General features: G+C 50.9%; 2 protein-coding genes across 4 annotated transcripts in view; both read right to left on the reverse strand.

Moving 5' to 3' along the window:
- The window catches only part of NEXN (nexilin F-actin binding protein), a 39,245-nt gene extending 25,454 nt beyond the window's left edge, over positions 1 to 13,791 (reverse strand). For 2 of the 3 annotated variants that reach the window (XM_078615920.1, XM_078615917.1), the window contains exons 1-2: positions 13,667 to 13,771; positions 11,883 to 12,025 (exon numbers count right to left, since the gene is read on the reverse strand). The gene's annotated coding sequence lies outside the window, so the exon portion shown is untranslated. Of the gene's footprint in view, positions 1 to 11,882; positions 12,026 to 13,666 lie in introns of all 3 variants that reach the window. The other variant, XM_078615918.1, reaches the window with a different exon arrangement.
- PRDM12 (PR/SET domain 12) overlaps positions 1 to 20,323 on the reverse strand; it is a 74,211-nt gene that overhangs the window by 6,574 nt on the left and 47,314 nt on the right. The gene's annotated exons all lie outside the window — the stretch shown is intronic.

A 20,323-nucleotide genomic window follows, 5' to 3' on the forward strand; every position in this document is an offset into this window, starting at 1 on the left:
CGCAGAGAGGCCACAGAGGTATGTGCTCTGAGAAGAAGGGCCCATTGCCCGAAACGTCGGACATTACATTTTTTTTGGGATCATATATTTCATTTTATGGCCACAGTGTCACTGATGAACGCGTTGAGTTTTAGTCATTATTCTTGTTGTTGTTGTTGTTTTTACTCATCTTAAAGGTGCGTGAATGATGCCGTTGACCCGTGTGTGTTCTCGAGTCCGTGTCGTTCCTTGGTTTTCCGTCTCGCGCGGTTCATTTCAAACGGAGCAGCTCTCAGTGCCGCGTCGCGAAAACTTTTCCCTTTTTCGCGATGCGCATTCGTCGCCACCAACGGCAGCAGCGTGCCCTAACCGTATGTCGTAGCAGGCCGGGCACCCACCGATGAAACTAAAAGAAAGTCATTTCCATACCCCCCGCACCCGCCCCACCACCCAAAAGAATAACGTCAAAATAATGTAACATCTTAAAACAGGCAACAACAAAAAAACAACACGAGGCTAGAATTTGAATTTTGAACGATAATTATTTGCTCACAGCGACAATGAATGAATGAATAAAACGACTTCTGCCAAAATATCCCCCCCCCCACCCCCAAGCGGAACCTTCCAGAAAATGAGTTGCAAGATTTGGGAAAGAGTTTGTTAGCTACAATCAAACTTGGGATCTCTCTTACAGTCTATTTACGCGCGCGCACGCACACTACTGACTCACTGCCCCGATATAAAACGATTAAGCGCCGGACATGTGTGCGGTGTGTGTGTGCGTGCGTGTGTGTGTTTACACATTAGGTTGACTCAGCCTCAAATGAGTACCTGGTGCGGTGTGTAAACATCGCCACTGGTGAGACAAAGGTGACCGGGCGTGGTGCTGGCCACCCACCCCCTCGTGTGCCGTGCCGGCCTTCATAGATGCTCGCTAACAGCACTTGCCCCAACAGTCTGTTCAGGCTATACAGCGGTTCTTTGTCTTTGTATTTTACACATACAAGTGGGGGAGTGGTGGTGGAGCGGTTCGCGCGCTGCGCTACGCGCGCTGCGCTACGAACCCGGCCACCCGAGTTCGATTCTCGCTCGCGGCCAACACCAGTGACGATTATCCGAACCGGTCCTGGGCCTCCCCTAGGTCGACTCAGCCTTCAATGAGTACCTGGTGCAGTGTGTAAAAACATCACCACTGGGAAGACAAAGGCAGTCGGGCCTGATGCCGGCCACCCACACCCGCGTGTGCCGTGCCGGCCTTCGAAGGTTGCTCGCTAACGGCACTTGCCCCAACAGCCTGTTAAGGCTACACGGGGGAACTTTGTCTTTCTTTTGTGTATTTACACGCGTGCATTCCACGTGCACAATCTGGTCACAGTGTGTGGTTGTCGCCGACCAATGTTACAAACACAACTCTCCCTGCTTTTCCCCATTATTTTTATTTATTTTTGTTATTATCGCGTTGTCATGAGATTACTTTGGGAACTCTACCCGCGGAGTCGTGTGATGTTAACCCTTTCCGTGTTAGAGAACGGCGCGTAGAAGTGGACATCACGGCGTTACCTCCGAGGTCCCGTTAAGTGATCCAGGGTCAACACAGCGGGGGGGTGGGTGGGTGGGTGGGGGGGGCACTTTCCCACCAGCCCCGCCAGATTCGCCGCATGAAGATCAAACTGAGATTTCCCAGTCTCACGGTCGCGATGATTTACCCAAATGTAAAAAGCTGCAGAAGCAATTTTAACGCGATGGATTTGTTTGTGCCAGTCACCGCTCGCGACGGGGCTGAGACCCAGCAACTCACTGCAAATGAGAACCACCGGTTGAATCACACGTGGTCTCTGTCTAAGTCTAAGGGGTTTGTACAGTGGCGGCTCCTGCAAAATCTCTCAGGGGGGGCAAATGTCTGAATGATTGATAAGTCCACCCATGCAATGGATAAATTAACAGCTTAAGCATGTAAAGGCAACTTCACTTCTTTAATATTAATGAAAAATAAAGTGACTCTTACAATACATCTTGTTTGTTTCTATCTCACTATTATTACAATCCACTCAGTTTCTTTTATTAAAGATTCCACTAGGTGGCGACAAATAATATTGTTGGATGAAACGTGCTTACGTATGATGACGTAAGCACGTTAGTGCGAGCCCTCCCGGAAGCCATAGAGAATGCATTGCAGCGCCCGCCGTTCGAAAAAAAACATCTTTGAATGTAAGTCTATGGGGCCACTCGGGGCGATTCTCAGCCGGAGGGAAATCGCCCAAAAAGAGGCGGTACTCCACAGAACGTGACATGACGCTGATTGGACTATATCCAGAGGCACAATAACGGCTGAGATTGGTGGTGCGTCGCCCAATAATCGCCCTAATGAAGAAACGACCCCTGGGTTTGTATGCGAGTTTGTACCTCTGTGCGAGTCTATGAGAGTCTCTGTTGTGAGACATTTGCTGACTGTGTTGGCTGAAACCTGGATTCGAACCCAGGCTCTCAGCGGTGCCCCCATTAGCTCCGAGCCAGCCGGTCACCTCTCCAGTGAACTTTTTGAACTCTCACACACAAAGACAAAGATTCCCCGTATATCCTTTACAGATTATTGGGGCAAGTGCTTTTATAGCGAGTAGCACCTGTGAAGGCCGGCACGGCACACGAGGTGTTGGGTGGCCGGGATGACGCCCGGCCACCTTTGTCTCCCTAGTCACGAGGTTTACACATTTCACTGGATACTCATCTGAGATTGATTCAACCGAGGGGAGGCCCAGGACTGGTTCAGATAATGACACACACGCACGTGCACGCACTCGAACACAAGACACCAACCCCACTGATACCTGCACAGGTGCTCGCTAACAGAGCTTTCCCACCTTGATCAAACACCTTGACACATCTTCACTAACACACCTGGCTTACCTTTACTAAAACACAAGTCTTACACCTTCAGTTACACACCTGTGTTAGACATCTACACTGACACACCTGTGTTAGACACCTACACTAACACACGTCTTACACTTTCATTTACACATCTGTCTTACACACCTTCATTCACACACACCTCTCGCACACACTTTTACTAACACACACCTCCACGACCACACCCACCTTAGACACCCACACCAACACACCTGGTCCTTCACATTCATTGACACACCTACACTGGACACACCCCTGTGTTACACACCTTCACCAAACTCACCTGTCCAAACACACCTGTCCCATTGCACGTCCATCAGCCCTCCCACCTATAACGCTCACTTACCTGCCTTGGCATTAGGAACTATTCACCCCCCCCCCTCTCCAAGCGAACCAAGTGTCACGATTCAGCATCGCGATGATCAATTCTTGTTTTTAACACTTCGACCTATAATAACACGTCACCCAATCGTCGTCGTCATCATCATCATCAGCACCGATCGATCCACTGCTGGATGAAGGCCTCCACACGTCGCCACCGTGTCTCACCATCCTGCGACCGTTAACCATCCCTTAATTCTAGATTTGAAGCTTTCGTAACTGCAAGGATTCATATTCTTAGGTTTTTTCGGTAAAGTCACGTAGGTAAAAAAATTAAAATTAATAAAAGTAAAATAAAAATAAAATAAAAATCACGACGTTTCGGAGGCAACACAAGCCTCCGTCTTCAGGTGGAACCGTCACAGCACGATAGCTGTATCAAGTAATAGCTGTATCAAGTGAGATACAGCTATCGTGCTGTGACGGTTCCACCTGAAGACGGAGGCTTGTGTTGCCTCCGAAACGTCGTGATTTTTATTTTATTTTTATTTCATTAATTTTTATAAAAAATCTTTACCTACGTGACTTTACCGAAAAAACCTAAGAATATGTTAACCATCCCATCTGTTGGCGTAATTGTCCGCGTCGACGACCACGCTGCTGAACGATATCGACCCGGGGCCCACATCTTAAAGAGAGGGCCCCTTGCCTATAACGTCTGGAAGTTCAGATATTTCAAAAGCAGGCTCGACCCTGCTGATGAAGCACTGAATGTCGAAACCGAGCCCAGAGTTGTACTTGTGTTGAACCAATACCGCTGGAATTATGCCGCTCACAGGAGGCTGTGTGGTTGATGGGAAGCTGTCAAGGTTATGCAGAGAGACGGATGTTAAATTTATGCGGGGAGGATGGGGGGGAATTGTGTGATCTGCTTATTTAGTTTGTTCCTCACATTCTCCGCGACGACGCTCACGATCCTCGGCGTCTTTCCGTGCACGCGAGAAGCCACTTCACGGGGCGGTCGTTTGCGAGATAGCCAGGTCGCTCGCGAAAAAGAGCCATGCAGCTCAGGTGGGCCTTATACCAGATCAGATAAATAAATAATTAAATAACTTACCTAATTAATAAATAACTAACTAAATAAATAAATAGTTCGTCTGCCCCACGTCACGGAGATCGGTGCTCGACAACCCATCGAGAAAGCTCCACCCCCCGGGATCGAACGGAGCGACACGGACAAATTCACGGCCGTGTTGTTTTGCTTTGTTGTCGTTTTTGCAGAACGGCACCACGGGGGCCCCGCCCCCCCCGCATCGTCTCGTCCCCCCCCCCACGCCACCGCCGGCGCCGCCCGGCGGCCACCGTGGGGGCCTCGCGCCGAGACGCGCCACCCAGACGCCGAGGCCGTTGCGCATTCCTCAACTCGCACGCTTCGAGCAGGGGCGACGGCGGCGGCGGTTTCCGGCCCGGAGACAAAATGTGAAATCACACGAACGGTGTTTTTTTTTTCTTGTCTCCTTCTCCGCCTCTCCCTCCTACTTCTGCTTCGTCCTCCAGTGGCGAAGATGTTGACTACCTCGCCTGGTTTGCAGGAGGTCATCGGTTCGATCGTGACCCCGACGCGTGCTGTATGTTTGCAGTTTGCATGTCTCTGCCCGTGGTCGCGTGGGTTTTTCTCCGTGTCCTCCCGGTTTTTCCCTCCGCATTTAGAATCAACGTGTATTTTGAGTGTTTGGCTGCTATACATGTCCACGTGATAAGCCACTTCATGCCCAGGTCGCTTCCGAAAAAGAGCTACGTAGCCCAGCGGGGCCTTACCTGGTAAAATAAAAAGTCCAGTTACATTTTTTTATTCAGTTTTAAGAACAAGACCCATTTCTCGGTTGAACGCGCCGCCAACCCATTTGGCACCGTGTCTGAACAAAGGAACCCACTGTGTACTCCGGCGGGGGAGTTTCGTGCCTCGTGCATCACGGTGCGGAGGCACGGCGGTCAGCGCACCGCGCTGTGAACCCGGCGAACCCAAGTGGCGAGCGAGCGATACCCAAACCTGTCCTGGATGCACCAGGGCCCCAGATCAGAGGTTGCAAACGGGTTTTGATTCCTTACCCGTACCCGTACCCGGCCGCACCAGGGTCGCAAATGGGTACCCGTTCCCTACCCGTACCCTACCCGAAATGAGTGACAAACAGTTACTCACCAGTGACTCACGGCCTACCCGTACCCGTACCCGGCCGCACCAGGGTCGCAAACGGGTACCCGTACCCGGCCGGGTATGGGTAGCCGGGTATCGGGTAGGGTGCGGGTATCGGGTACCCGGTTGCGACCTCTGCCCCAGATCAACCTTGCGAGGCCCACAGTCTCACATTCCAGACCCATAGACGTAGAGAGACCCATGTATTCACGGAGCCCTAGACTGCCACAGAGAACCACAGGCTCGCATAGAGACCCACGGATTTGCATATAGACCCATTCGCAGAGTTATACAGAGACCCACATAGTCACATAAGGACCCATTGATTCATACAGAGACACATAGCTTAACATAGAGAATTGTAGATTCGCATATAGACTCATATATTTGCATATAAAACCTAAAGTAGACTTATACAGAGACCCACAGTCACGTATGGATCCATTGATTCAAATAGAGACCCACATCTTAACATGTAACATTGCAGACTTACACAGAGACCCACAGACTTAACGTAGAGACCCACAGACGAACGACAACGTAGTTGCGGGCGACATATGTCGAAAAGTCAGAGGTCAGCAGACGGACGGCTGAGATCAGTCCGTGCGCGTCTTTACAATTGAAGCATTCACAGGGCACGCACACGCCGCGTGCATGCACGAGCAAAAGACAAAGATCCCCCGTGTAGCCCGCACAGACTGTTGGGGCAAGTGCTGTTAGCGAGTAGCACCTATTGGAGGCCGGAACGGCACGCGAGGGGGTGGGTGGCCAGCACCATGCCGGTGTACACACACGCGTGTACACACACACACACGCGTGTACACATACACACACGCGTGACAGCGCGCGTACACATACGTCCGCCCACACAGCGGCCGAAGTACTGTGTTCGACCATTGTGAACGCGACATTTAGGTTCTTTATTATTTATATGTTAAAATTATTTATTTCACAACCGTCCATTTTATTCTATTGGGTCCTTTTTATTTTTTGATTTTACTCTGAATGGAGCACGCAAAAAAACTGCGCTGGAAAAGAATCAAATACTTGTGGCGGGGAAGGGAAAGAATATAGTGGCACCGTTGGATCTGTCATACGGTCGCATTTCTTTTGCGATTTGTTTAACTTGCCTATACTTCGCACTTCTATAAACGCGTTTGTGTTGTTGTTTGTCGTGGAGACGTTCTGACCACGTGCCCCAACTGGACATCTGTGAAAAAGAGGGTAGAGGCTCGTCGGATTCCTCCAGCAAAAAAAAAACACGGTAGTCTGATTTTAAATGTCAGGACAATTGTGCCCCCCCCCCACCCCCCGTTCTTCCGATCGCGCTGTCGCGGCGACGTCACGAGATGCGTGCAGTGAGCAGTGCACGAGCCTGTGTCGGGACAATGACCCAACGGGACGGAGACATCACAGAACTACGTCTGAGATCACGTGGGGCAACCTCTCACCCGCACAGTCAGGGGCCATCTGCACTCTGACCCATGTGCCCTAGAGCAGCGATATATTGGTCACATTTCGATTTAAAGCTTTCGTGACTGCAGGGATTCATCTTCTTGGTTCTTTCGGTAAAGTCACGTAGAAGGGAAGTAATAAAATAATAAAAATAAAATAGTGAGAATTATTTTATTATATTATTTTATTTTATTATGTTTTATTTTTATTATTTTATTACTTCCCTTCTACGTGACTTTACCGAAAGAACCAAGAAGATTGGTCACATTCTCATCAAATATATATTCCCGCACCTCCGATTAGCACGGTCAGCTACTTAAGTTGCAAAAGAGGTTCAGTGTACCTACACATATGTATATATATATTTTTTTTACATTCTCAGACTGCTGAATTATCTTGCCATGATCGGTGACCGGGCTGAGACCATCAACTTGCGAGCCAGGCAGAGGCGGTGGTGGTGGTGGCTACGCTGTTGCACGTTGGTTGCCGATAATCCAGCACTGTGGAAGCAGCAGCAGTAGCAGCCAGGGTTGGTGGATCACACACAGATGCTGTGTGAAACTCCCTTCCCTCCGTCGGCGTCCAGGAGGTGCCGTACCCCGGCTCACCACGAGAAGGCGGTCCAGCAAGTGGACTAATCGCCATCTGTTTCTGTCAGTTCGGGGATCGAGCGTTTCCCCCTTGCGCAAGGCGTGGGTTGTCTTTGGGTGCTCCGGTTTCCTCCCGCTTGCATAATAACAAACTCATAACACTGGTCAACACACTTTTTTCTGGCATAAGGTATTCCAACGGGTTTAAGGTGATTTTGGGGTGCTGATTCCAAATCTGGCATCAATTTTTGTCTATCACATCAGGTTTTTGAGATATCAAATATCGCATTTTAAAAAAAAACTGCAGAAGAAAAATATTAAATAAATATGGATATCTACATAAAATTATATTATAAACACACCATCCTAAAAATACAGCACCATATTTTAACACTAAAGCAGTCACTGACTCGCAACAACTTGCAATCATAAGTGACAGAGTTAATTTCGGGTAAAATCAATGAAAATGGGGTATGCCGATAGCATAAAAATGAGATGTGATAGAGCAAATCTGAGATCAGATTTGGAATCAGCACCCTGAAATTAGTCTAAAACAGCTGCAAAAGTCCAGGCCAGAATTTTTTTTTTTTGTTGACCAATGTAATTAATCCGCTGAAAACATCTGAACATGAACATCTAATGTAGATGCAGGACCCTCCTGAAAAAAAATATTCACGAGACTTAATGTGGCTTTCCTTGGTAAACAAGTCAAACTTTTCCTTTCGTACGGCTGCTGATGTAGACTACAATTTCACATTCCGGTGTTCAAGCACAGACAACCGCGTCAGGAGCAAGCGGAGTGTACCGGCGCTGCGACGTCTCCTTCGTATTTGTGGATCGGGGGATTGCGTCGTTGTACGGTCCGTTCTGGACGACCGCAGCAGCACTAAGTAAATTATAATTACTATTCGAGGCCAGAGAAGCAGATTATTTGGGGGTGGTTGAAACCCGGATTTTAACCGATGACCCCAGCGGTGCCGACTCGGCGCCTGTCCTCCGTGCCACACGGCAGACACATTTGCCAAACGGTTCCATTGCGAGCCAGACCTCCTGAAATCCACCAACAATACCACGACAAAATGTAAAGCTCACCCGTTTCTCCATTGCCCAATCTTTTCCTATTCCCTCCGCTGTTTTCCGTGTCTCCCCTACCGTTTCGTGATCCCTAAACGACCCTCCCCTCCTCCTCTATCGCTGTCACTCAATCCTCAGTGCTTGCAGTGCCCCCTGCCATCGAAATCATTCCATTCTGTCACCGTTCCGCAAGCCGCGTCAAGCGCCTTGAGTGACGGTGCTCTGTAAAGATAGATCAGGTTTACCCAATACTCTCTTGCACACAGCCAACCGATATAAGAGGCTCCTTCATTACACACATGGCATCATCGTCCCCCGGACAAAGTGCTTGCACATCGTCAAGGCATGTGAACGGCGACGTCTTGGGGAGGGGCTCTCGTCTAGCAGTGGATTGACCCGAGTTGCCGATGATGAAACATACCTGGAAGCTTGTCCCGAGACAATTCGCCGGCTGTTTATACATGCAACACCGATACCGATGTCGGTGGCTCGTGGAGGCCTTCATCCAGCAGTGGACTGAGCACGACTACTGATGATGATGACAACACAGGATCGTTAGCACACACACACACAAATGGAATCGCTCCTAAAATCTGCGTAAAAACCTCCTCTCATCGGAGTGAGCTGCAACAGGATAAAATTAATCTGCTACAGAATGAATGATAGTATTTGGTCACGGCTTTGCCCATGTAAGGAATACTAGAACGGGAATCGACCGATTTTTAAGGATACAAAGCTTGATCTATGCTAAATCTATACTCCAACACATCGGCAGATGTATTCAAAATATCACAGCCATGCTTTATCCATGGTCGACCACACATATTTTGAATACCGTGTGCATGTGTTATAGCATGGATCAAGCTGTGATATTTTGAGCAGACATTTTTTTTTTATCATAAATGTGATTGCCGGTCACGTGATTTCTGTATGGAAACCGATGATGTGTGGATCACACCGTGATTTCTGGATCTAAAGAGATGATAAAAAAAAATCCCGATATCAGCCCACCCCTGAACGCTGATCGTCATCCTTCCGCACGGACAAAATGTATTGTTCATTCTATCGCGGATTCATTATACATCCTGGTACAGGTCTCATGCCAGTCGTGGTTCATAATCGTCGCACGTTTGTATCTCTGCGCGTGCAGTGGTTAACTTTGTTCAGGAGGGTTCTGCTTCTACATTGGGTTTTTTTTCATGTCAAGAGATGATGAGTTTATCTTTGCTATTATTATTATCATGAAACACGTGGGAGGGTGGAAATCAGAGCACCCGAGTTACTCCCGCAAATGATTCGCCCTCTGTTTTCTTACACCCCTCCCCCAACGTTGTCCTGTGGTCGGAACCATTGGGTCAACGTTGAGCCAACGTTCCATGTTTACCGAGACATCACACACAAACAAAGATGCCCCGTATAGCCTTAGCAGACTGTCGGGACAAGTGCTGTTATCGATCACCTATGAAGGCCGGCATGGCACACGAGGGCGTGGGGTGGGCCAACCACCACGCCCGGGCCGCCTTTGTCTCCCCAGTGGCGATGTTCACACATCGCACCAGGTGCTCATTTGAGGCCAAGTCGACCTAGGGGAGGCCCGGGACCGGTTCAGATAATCGTCACCGCGGGTCGCCTGGTTCGTAGCGCGGCGTAGAGCTAACCGCTACCCTACGACATCACGCACACACACGCGCACACACGGTGTTTATGAATGGATCACCCTGTAAGCGTATATAATTAGTGCACGCGTTCACAACAGGAGTTTTCCTGTTCACAAACTTGCGGCCGCAACGTCTAAAGACTTGCACGCAATCATTAACTACAAAGTAAATGCTTACTGCACGACAATTGACCCTGTTGGGAAATCAGCGGCCGCACAGCAATTATCGCTCTCCACCATAAACCTGGCGACCCGAGTTCGATTCCCAGCCACGGTTAACATCAGCCGGCAAGTGATATCCAAAACCGGTCACGGAAACCTCCCCGCCTGCCCACCGATCCGCACTGCATGACCAGCGTGGTGAAGTATGGTCGAAGAACCCCCCCCCGTCCCCCCCGTGACAGACACGCCGTGGGGAGGCCTTTATCATCCAGCAGTGGATCGACACAAGGCGTGTGCATTATCAGTCGGCAGTGGGACTGACCAAGAGAGGCTATGGATGATCATGCATTTGCCTAGCAGAGGCTCAAGCATTGTGCAGGCTCTTTAAGGAGGGTCCCTGTGATCAACACGATGTCGCGTCAACCCTGACACCGAGCGGCAAGCGTCGTTAAATCGTTAACGTCACCACCCCTCAAAATACTGACACGTCCTGAATATTTAACACGCAGGGTTAAAGTTGGCACGTTCACAATATCAACTCTTGTTTGTCTAAACGCTTCACCGAATGTCATTCACGACTATATTTTTGGTGGTCAATTATCTGGGTTTTTTTCGTTGCCCCAAAACTTCTGAAAAAAAATAATCATAATAATTTAGGGTACATTGACGACCCACTGCTGGGTGAAAGAAGCCACCACCTCTCATCATCATCATCATGAGCCATGATCCATCCACTGCTGGATAATGGTCTCCTCTTCCCCCCCCCCTTCCCTTGCCAGCATCAGTTCACAGATGTCACTCGCCACCGGTATTAGCCACTGCCAGGAATCAAACCCGGGTGTGGCCCCAGGCTTCGTAGTACGTTGCGCTAGCCAGTGCATGCTAAACGCTCAGAACTAACCGCTGCACCCAGCTGCACCTAACCCCTGCGAGTTAACCCCCGCGAGTTTACCACTCAAGCCGCATGAAACCGACGGACCCGTCGAGACGACGAGAACCCGTGCGGACGAGCGAGCAGGTGGACGACGACCCCGCACAGCAACGGGCGCGTCGCTAAAAATAGCGACGACGATGGCGTCGGCCGTGAAAGTAACGGTCGGCGGAGGTCGCCGGATCGTTCCGATCTCCCGGCGCGGCAGCTGGAAACAACGGTGGCAAGTTTATTAAATGCCAACCCCCCACCCACCCCCGCCGCACTGCCCCTGCCCTCTGTCCACCCAGCAGGGTCAAGAGGTTTGACCCCTACTACGGACGGCGAGTCGATGGGCAGGTCGCGTTTGGTGGGTCCCATTGTGGTCGTGCCTAGATGTATAAAGCGCCTCAATGCAAGGCGCTTCACCACGAGTATACACTTGCACGTGGGTTGGTAGCGGTTGAAATAAATAGTGGAGTCCAGTGCGGTGTACGGCCATTGTGGAAGAGTAGGCCAAAAATTAGCGAGGTTCATTGTCAACAGCTTAGGCGCACAGAACCAGACCAAGGCGCTGTTAGACATTAAGTGTCAACTCCGCGTGCGGTGAGGCAGAGTGTGGGTGGTGCTTACCAACTCTTCCGAGGCGTACCGACCGGCGTGGAAGAGTAGGCCAAAAACACCCTGTGGAGTAACAGCTCTCGAGAGGAGCGTCCTCAAGCGGAGGCCCTTCCGCCAGCAGTGGCGTGAGCGAGCAGTTGCAGGGGCTGCGCCTTCTACCCGGGGGGGGGGGGGGGTGGGTTAACTTTGACGTTCACTCCGTTTCATCATGGCCAGTCCGTTCAACAGTCGGGCAAAGGTCCGAGCCAGCAAGGCTTCGTGAGCAACTATGAAAGCGCTACTTTGCGCACCGCGAAACATTACGCAAAGCTCCCCCGTGTAGCCCGTAACAAACTGTTGGGGCGAGTGTCGTTGGCGAGTAGCACCTCTGAAGGCCGGCACGGCACATGGCAGTGTGGGGTGGCCAGCACCACGCCCGGGCCGCCTTTGTCTCCCCAGTGGCGATGTTTAACCACACACCGCGACACCAGGTCACTCATTTGAGGCCGAGTCGACCGAGGCGAAGAGGCCCAGGACCGGTCCGGACAATCGTCACCGGTGATGGTCCGCGAGCGGGACTCGAACTCGGGTCGCCGGGTTCTGTAGCGCAGTCGCGCTCTCACCGCGAGACCGCTCGACCACCGCCACCCCCACGTTGAAACATTACACCGCTAGCAGCACGCGCAGACTCGTTGACTCCGTGGCCGCTCGACACGGCCGCGCTTACACGGCCTGCGATCACTGGCAACGAACGGGCTTTTCCAATTTGCGCCGCGTTCTCCCGATTGTAAGACGCACTTGGTGTTCTGTATGTTAAGTGCAAAGGATGGAGGGGTGGGGGGTTTCTTGGAAACAGGTAAGGGGTGCGAGGCCACGTTTGTTTTAAGCGCTGCGAGCGAACTTTCTGACCCCTGTGAAGAAAAGAGCTTCATAGCTCATCGGATTTCCTCTAGTCGAAATAAAGACTCGGATTCTGCTTAAACTTCATTTCATCGGGGGGGGGGGGTGGGGGCTGCCTCGCTCGACTCGGCGTTTAATTCCACCCGGAATAGTGTGGAATGCTGTTCCGGGAGAAAAAGAAAAATTGGCACGGAGCCATTATCCATCTTCGCCTCACTTTGCCCCAAACATGTTCCGTAGGATTATAGGCATATTGGGTACAATCATACAGGATTACCATTGTTGTTGCTACCGTGGGGACAGGCGTATCTTGTATTTGTAGTGGTAGTGCCTTACGCCGATAGTCTCCCACTCCTCCTAGCTGGCTTGGGGCCTGGTCTCTCACTCCCTGGTTTTCGTCGCATAATCCCAGACACGCTTGATTATTTTCGGTGGAGAGAAAAAAAAACCGGCCAAACTTTTTCTCGCTCGGCCACACTTCTCGCATTCTCCACCCTCGGACGCCGCGCGACGCGGCCCAGCGGATCTATAAATAGCATTCGTTGACGGTCACCGAGCGAGAGCAACGCACACAAAAAAAAACCAACCTCACCGTATACAACAACGCAACAATTTAGCGCGGGTCGCGGAACAACGTTTCGAACATTAATTCGCGCTTTCGCCCCAATGGCGCGGGCATTGAAACACCCACCTCCGATTAGCACCGGTTGGCACCGGTTGGCTTAAGTACGGTGCGAAAGAAGTTCAACGTACGTAGCCAAACGCCCCCCCCCACCCAGCCCCCGTCCCCGTTCGAAAGCCGGTCCTCAGGTTGAACGTTAACAAGAACAACAACAACAAGAACAACAACAGCAGCGAACAAATCAACGGGACGTTTTGTGCGCTTCGCGAGGAGCTTAACGGAGACCGTTTCTCACCGAGAGGAATGGCGAGGAGAAAAGGGGGGCTTGCGATCGGGTCCGTCGTCCAGTCGCGGAGTGAGCGCGCGTGCGTGTGCGCGCGTCCGTGCGGTGCCGAACTGCAGCTGTGAGAACCACTTTCCTTAAAAGTCCAGCGCGCTGCCCGCCGCTCGCATTCCTGACAATCCTCACCACCCCCCCACCCCCCGTCTTCTCTCCCTCCCTCCCTCCTCCCACCACCTCCTCCCCCCCTCTCCACCCAACTCCAACAGCCACCCACCCACGCGACCCATCCGACCGCCGCCCACCCCCTCTTAACTCAACTACCGCTACTGTAAAAGCAGTAGTCGAGTTATGAAAATAAAAAAAATGCGTGTTAGTTCACCAGCCCCGCGTCGGCTTTCCCAAATTATGTTTTAAAGCGAGAAAACTCTGGACCGATTTCCAACTCCCGCGTCTCAACCGGTCCGCTAAACAAATGCTGCTGATTCATCTTCTTGGTTCTTTCGGTAAAGTCACTTAGAAGGGAAGTAATAAAATAATAAAAACAAAACATAATAAAATAATTCTCACGATGTTTCGGCCACAACGCAAGCAGCCGTCCTCAGGTGAAGAACAGGTCTGTCGAGTAGACAGAGTCTGAATGACTAGCTTGCGTTTAAATCGAAAAATGCTGCCGAGTTACCGGAGAGAATTGGCAAGAGCACTCCGTCCCCCCATATCTGATTTGCTCTACACCCATGATGCCCCACGGTGAGAGATAACGGGCGTGTGCGCGGTCAAACGCCACTGCTGTGCATCTCTCGGGTCATGCCGCGTGCTGTTCTGAACGATGTCCGACGTTTCGCCCCCCCCCCCACATGCCGGGAGCTCACATGCTGAAGGAAGCTGTGAATAGTTCTAGATTTGAAGCTTTCGTGACTGCAAGGATTCATATTCTTAGGTTTTTTCGGTAAAGTCACGTAGAAAAAAAAATTAATGAAAGTAAAATTAAAATAAAATAAAAATCACGACGTTTCGGAGGCAACACAAGCTTCCGTCTTCAGGTGGAACCGTCACAGCACGATAGCTATCGTGTTGCCTCCGAATCGTCGTGATTTTTATTTCATTTTTATTTTACTTTTATTAATTTTAATTTTTTTATCTACGTGGCTTTACCGAAAAAACCTAAGAATATGAAAGCTGTGAATAGATCACGACTCGTAACGGTGACCGTGAAGACACCGTGCGGGCGGGGTGACCTTCATCCAGCAGTGGATAGACCCGTGCATCGTGCTCGTGCCGAGATTCAAGAATCCACCGCCGTGCTGCAACCCCTTGGTGACCTCACAGGCCGAGCTAGCGATAACCGCAAAATCATTCCGTCAACGTATTGACCAGGCGCAGACCTGCTTGGCTTTCGACGTCCGATCACAGTTGCCGCTTGAACCTGGGGCCTGAACATCCGAGGTTTGAGTCCTGATTATGGGCAAATGTTAAAACAAATGTACATGATGCCTCCTCCATACAGTGGTAACACTGATATGGGTGATTGCACAGTAATGGAATTACAGGGCCAGCGCAGACCATATTAGGCAATGTCCCCCCCTACATCTCGAGTGTGTGCGTGCGTGTGAGGATTTTTTGCACAAAAATTACGGAGAGACGCGTGCTTAGGAATGATACTTGGAGCCAAAACGAGGAGGACCTTGATGAGGAAACACGCACAGGTTGAAGACGCTTACAAAAGACAAAGACGGATCCACACATATATATACAGACAAAAGATCCACCCCCGTATAGCCTTTGCAGACGTTTAGGGCAAGTGCTTTAAGCGAGTAGCGCCTACGAAGGATGGTACGGTACAAGGGGGGGTGGGTGGCCAGCATCACGCCCGGGCCGCCTTTGTCTCCCGAGTGGCGATGTTTACACATCGCACCAGGTACTCATTTGAGGCCGAGTCGACCTAGGTGAGACCCAGGATCAGTTCAGATAATCGTCACTGGTGCTGGTGGCCGTGAACGGGAAACGAACTCGGGTTGCTGGGTTCGTAGCGCAGCGTGCTGTCGATACGGACCAACGACCTCCAGCTACAGCCTACAACAGACTGCTTTGAGAAGTTGATGTTCGTGAGCGCTGATCAAGACACAACAACAACTACAATCGCCGTTCACCACCAAGTGGCAGTGACATCGCCACGGCGCCAGTGCCAGGCTGGGTGCACCTCGAGGCCGAAGGCTCGCTGGTGGCACTGGGCAGACCCAGGTGTTCAGGGGTCGACCGACTGATAGCGAGCGCGCACACGGACAAAGTTCCATCCCCACGTACAGCCTTTCACCGGCTATTGGGGATAAACACGCTGCACAAGTGTCACCGCACAGAAACCCCACGATTTTACCCCCCCCGCCCATCCCAAACCCCACACCCCCTCCTTCACCCCGGCTGCGTCGCAAAATTGGACGCAAAAATGTTCGCGATCCCGGTCTCAGCTGTTCTTGTGGCGCCCCCCACGTCCCGTCGAGTCACCCCATGGCAGACAGCTGCCACCCGCCACGACCAAATACAAAGATCCCCCGTGTAGCCTCAACGGGCTGTTGGGGCAAGTGCCGTTAGCGAGCACCTATGAAGGCTACCGGCACGGCAAACGAGGGGGTGGGTGGCCAGCGCCACGCCCGGCCGCCTTTGTCTCCCTAGTAGCGATGTCTACTACACACCACACCAGGTGCTCAATTGAGTGGAACGAGGGGAGGCCCAGGACCGGTTCAGATAATCGCCACTGGTGTTGTCCATTAGCGGGAATTGAACTCTGGTCGCTGGGGTTGTAGCGCAGCGCGCTAACCACGACACCACCGCTTTGCTCAAGACCACCGCCACCACCCCCAACCCCTACCCTGTCCAGTTTCCATGCAGTCTCTCCTCTCGCTCGCTCGCTCGCTCTCCCCGGCTGGAACTCTCCGACACTCACGGACCAAGGCGTTCAAGGGCGAAAAACAAACGTGGGCGACTGAATAGCTTGACTCGGTTTCCCGTTGTTCGTGAAGCGTAAAATATCACCGGCTTACTCGGGGCGCGGGGGGGGGGCTGCCACGGTTGGTGATGGCTGTCGGCACAATGGGGCCTCGCAAACCAGAGCTCGCCGGTTCGACCCCATCTCCCGGGCGAGGCAGCTCGAAGCGATTAAATCGAAAACGAAATCACGAGTGGATTTGGTCTTCATGCGCCGTCCTCACGGTGCGAAGGAGGAGGCCGTCAGGAAAGCGCTGTACGGTCTTGCCGGTCAGGGCCGGTGTTGATTTTGGTGTAGTACCCAATGAAGTAATTCGCGGGTAAGTTCCCGAATTCGGTTCGGTTTCGACTACGAAGGCCCGCCGTGGCAAATTAATCGCCGTGACGGACACGGTCTGGGGAGACCCTCATCCAGCTCACCGCCGTGATGATGGCACACGCAGGCTTCAATCGAGCAGAGGATAGATCCATGGCTCTAGATGATAGGGCCGAGACCTTCATCCAGCGAGCGCCAGGCTCGCTTCGATGCGAGCGAGCCTGACTGTGCTGATGAGGCAATGTGCGTCGAAACCCCTCCCAGGGTTTTTGCTTCACGTGAAATCGATGCTGCTGAAGTGATGCACGCCCACAAGACCGTGCGCGCGAGATGGGTTGTGTAAGAAATATTCACATTCTGCACATTTATTTTTTTACGTTTAATGTGGAGAGATGGATGCGTGGAGCACACCAAGTCGTCCCGGCTTATTTATTGAGCAATTATTTTTAAATATCTACTTCCTCCGCCGATGATTCTTCTTTGAGTGACGATTATAAAAAGATAACAACTTCACGGCTCACAATTTTTTTTTTAAACCACCTTCCCACGGCAAGCGAGACGCACACGCGCTCAATGCGCGTGTTCCTTGCACGCGCTTTGAGTTCGCTCGCTTGCTCTCGTAACTCAACACCCCCACCCCACCACAGCCCCCCCCCCCCCTATTGGCTGCCCTCAGCTGCCCCCCCACCCACCCCCAAAAAAACCCCGCAGCGAGCACAGTTGCACGTGTCCCGTGTTGACTTTGGGTGGCCGTGGTGCGGGGGGGGGACGCGGCACCCCCCCCCACCAACTTCTCCGCACAGAAACCAGCGGAGTCCAGGCCCCCACACCCCCCCACCCCCCGTCCCTTCACCCTAAACTCGTTTTTATTTGTTACCAGGTAAGGCCCCCACTGAGCTGCCATACAGTAGAACCCCTGTTGACGACTAATAGGTCAACGACGGGCCTCCATAGAGCCCAGTGTGTAGCGTAGTGTGTAGTGTAGTGTATAGTGTATCGTGTAGTGTATAGTGTAGAGTATAGTGTAGTGTATAGTGTAGTGTATCGTGTAGTGTGTAGTGTAGTGTATCGTGTAGTGTATCGTGTAGTGTGTATCGTGTAGTGTGTATAGTGTAGTGTATAGTGTAGTGTATCGTGTAGTGTATAGTGTAGTGTATCGTGTAGTGTATAGTGTAGTGTATCGTGTAGTGTATAGTGTAGTGTATAGTGTAGTGTATAGTGTAGTGTATAGTGTAGTGTATCGTGTAGTGTATCGTGTAGTGTGTATAGTGTAGTGTATCGTGTAGTGTATCGTGTAGTGTATAGTGTAGTGTATAGTGTAGTGTGTCGTGTAGTGTATAGTGTAGTGTATAGTGTAGTGTGTAGTGTATATAGTGTAGTGTATATAGTGTAGTGTATAGTGTAGTGTGTATAGTGTAGTGTATCGTGTAGTGTATAGTGTAGTGTGTCGTGTAGTGTATAGTGTAGTGTATAGTGTAGTGTATCGTGTAGTGTACCGTGTAGTGTATAGTGTAGTGTCGTGTAGTGTGTTGTAGTGTATAGTGTAGTGTATCGTGTAGTGTATCGTGTATAGTGTCGTGTATAGTGTCGTGTAGAGTATAGTGTAGTGTATAGTGTAGTGTATAGTGTAGTGTATAGTGTAGTGTAGTGTGTGGTAGTGTATAGTGTAGTGTATAGTAGTGTATATTGTAGTGTAGCGTAGATCCCCTCTTAACGACCACCCCTGTTAACGACTATAGTTTAACAAATGCCACCCTCAAAGCAACCGTCCACCCAGCGGTGAGTGGATCGGCAGGTCGGCTCATCCAGCAGCGGATTGACCAAGACCGACAGTGACATTTCTTTGATAACAAAATCCAGCCGGAAGCAATGGCAAAGCGCAAACAAAAAAACAAAACTAAAAAGTTAAGTCACAGACGTACGGGCGAAGGAGCTAACGAACGTACGCAGGCATCAGGCGCTCACTCTAACGCCCACGCGTTCGCATTCTAATGCTGCTCTAATAGCGTTGGTACGCAGCAGAACGCTACCTTTTTTTTTGGCCCAAGCATTTTAAAAAAAAGTATTTAATTGCAAATGCCCGCGCAACAAAGATTTTACGCACATCTGGGCATTGGTTGCGGGGGAGCTGTGTGCCGAGTGTTTTTCCGGAGCCGCTGAGTTATGATTTTCGGCGTTTGCCACTTGGGTTCCGCGTAAAATGGGTGGATGGGCGCACGGATGGATGAGACCCGTTTTGCCGGGCACAGCAAATAAAGGACCGGCCAAAGCTTGTCGCGGTTGTGCTGCACTGTTTTAATTTACCAGGTAAAGCCCGCTGACGTATTAACTCTTGTTCAGAGGCGACCTGGCCACGCATGACGATGGCTCATCGAAGCTGCTATTCGCCGTTACACGTGGGAATTCATAGTGGAGGATCCGGAGAACAATCCACACGACCACGGGGAGAGGTAACATGCAAACTGTACGAGTCAGGCTCAGGATTGAACCCATGACCTCCCGTATACCAGGCAAGGGAGTTAACATCTCGCCACCGTGGCACCCCGATGCACATTATACCACCACACCGCCACCCCACAACAATTACTTGGGGGAAAAAATAACAGCCTGACACACACATGCACCAAAAAATAACCACACACACACAGACGGTTGACACGGGCGTTATGTGAAGTTTGTCCAAAAACTAAATTCCGTGCGTGACCGTGAGCGCTGTGAGCGATCCCCCGCGGTCGCGTCCTTGAGTCCTTCGATTGCCGTTCCCGTGCTGCTCGTTTCGTTCCATATTTGGACGGGGAAAGAAATGCTTTTAATTTGTGTGTTTTTTTTCAAACGCGCTACCATCGCCGGTCATTGACGGCGGATGTCCCACGGTTGTGAACTCTGACCCCACGGACAGGGCCCAAAGCCTTTTACGGCCCTGCACTACAAAAACATAACAATAGCGAATATTTGGAGATAACTTACATCTATAATTGTGGCGGCGCCATGGTGGCGAGATGTGGGTTCGATCCAAACCCTGACGACTGCTGTATATTTGGAGTTTGTGTGTCTCTCACCAAGTGGTCGAGTGGATTTTTCTTCGGGTCCTCCAGTTTTTCCCTCCACATTTAGCAGCAATGTGGGTTCAGATAATTTGGCTGCTGCTTTACATTTCCACGTGAAAAGCCACTTCGTTGAACTATCATTTGTGATAGCCAGGATGCTTTTGCAAAAAGTGCTACATAGCTCAATGGGGGCTTACCTGAATAAAATAAAAATAGTTTAATAGTAAAAAACCTTGGATTTAATTCTTCCCATGATAACAAACGTGTCAGGAGCACGGGAATTACATGCACAGAGCAGGAGGGAGCGACCAAGGGAAGGAAAGAATG

Source organism: Lampetra planeri, chromosome 49 (assembly GCF_965212315.1).
Source record: "Lampetra planeri chromosome 49, kcLamPlan1.2.h2, whole genome shotgun sequence".
In the NCBI taxonomy this organism is placed as follows: Eukaryota; Metazoa; Chordata; class Hyperoartia; order Petromyzontiformes; family Petromyzontidae; genus Lampetra; species Lampetra planeri.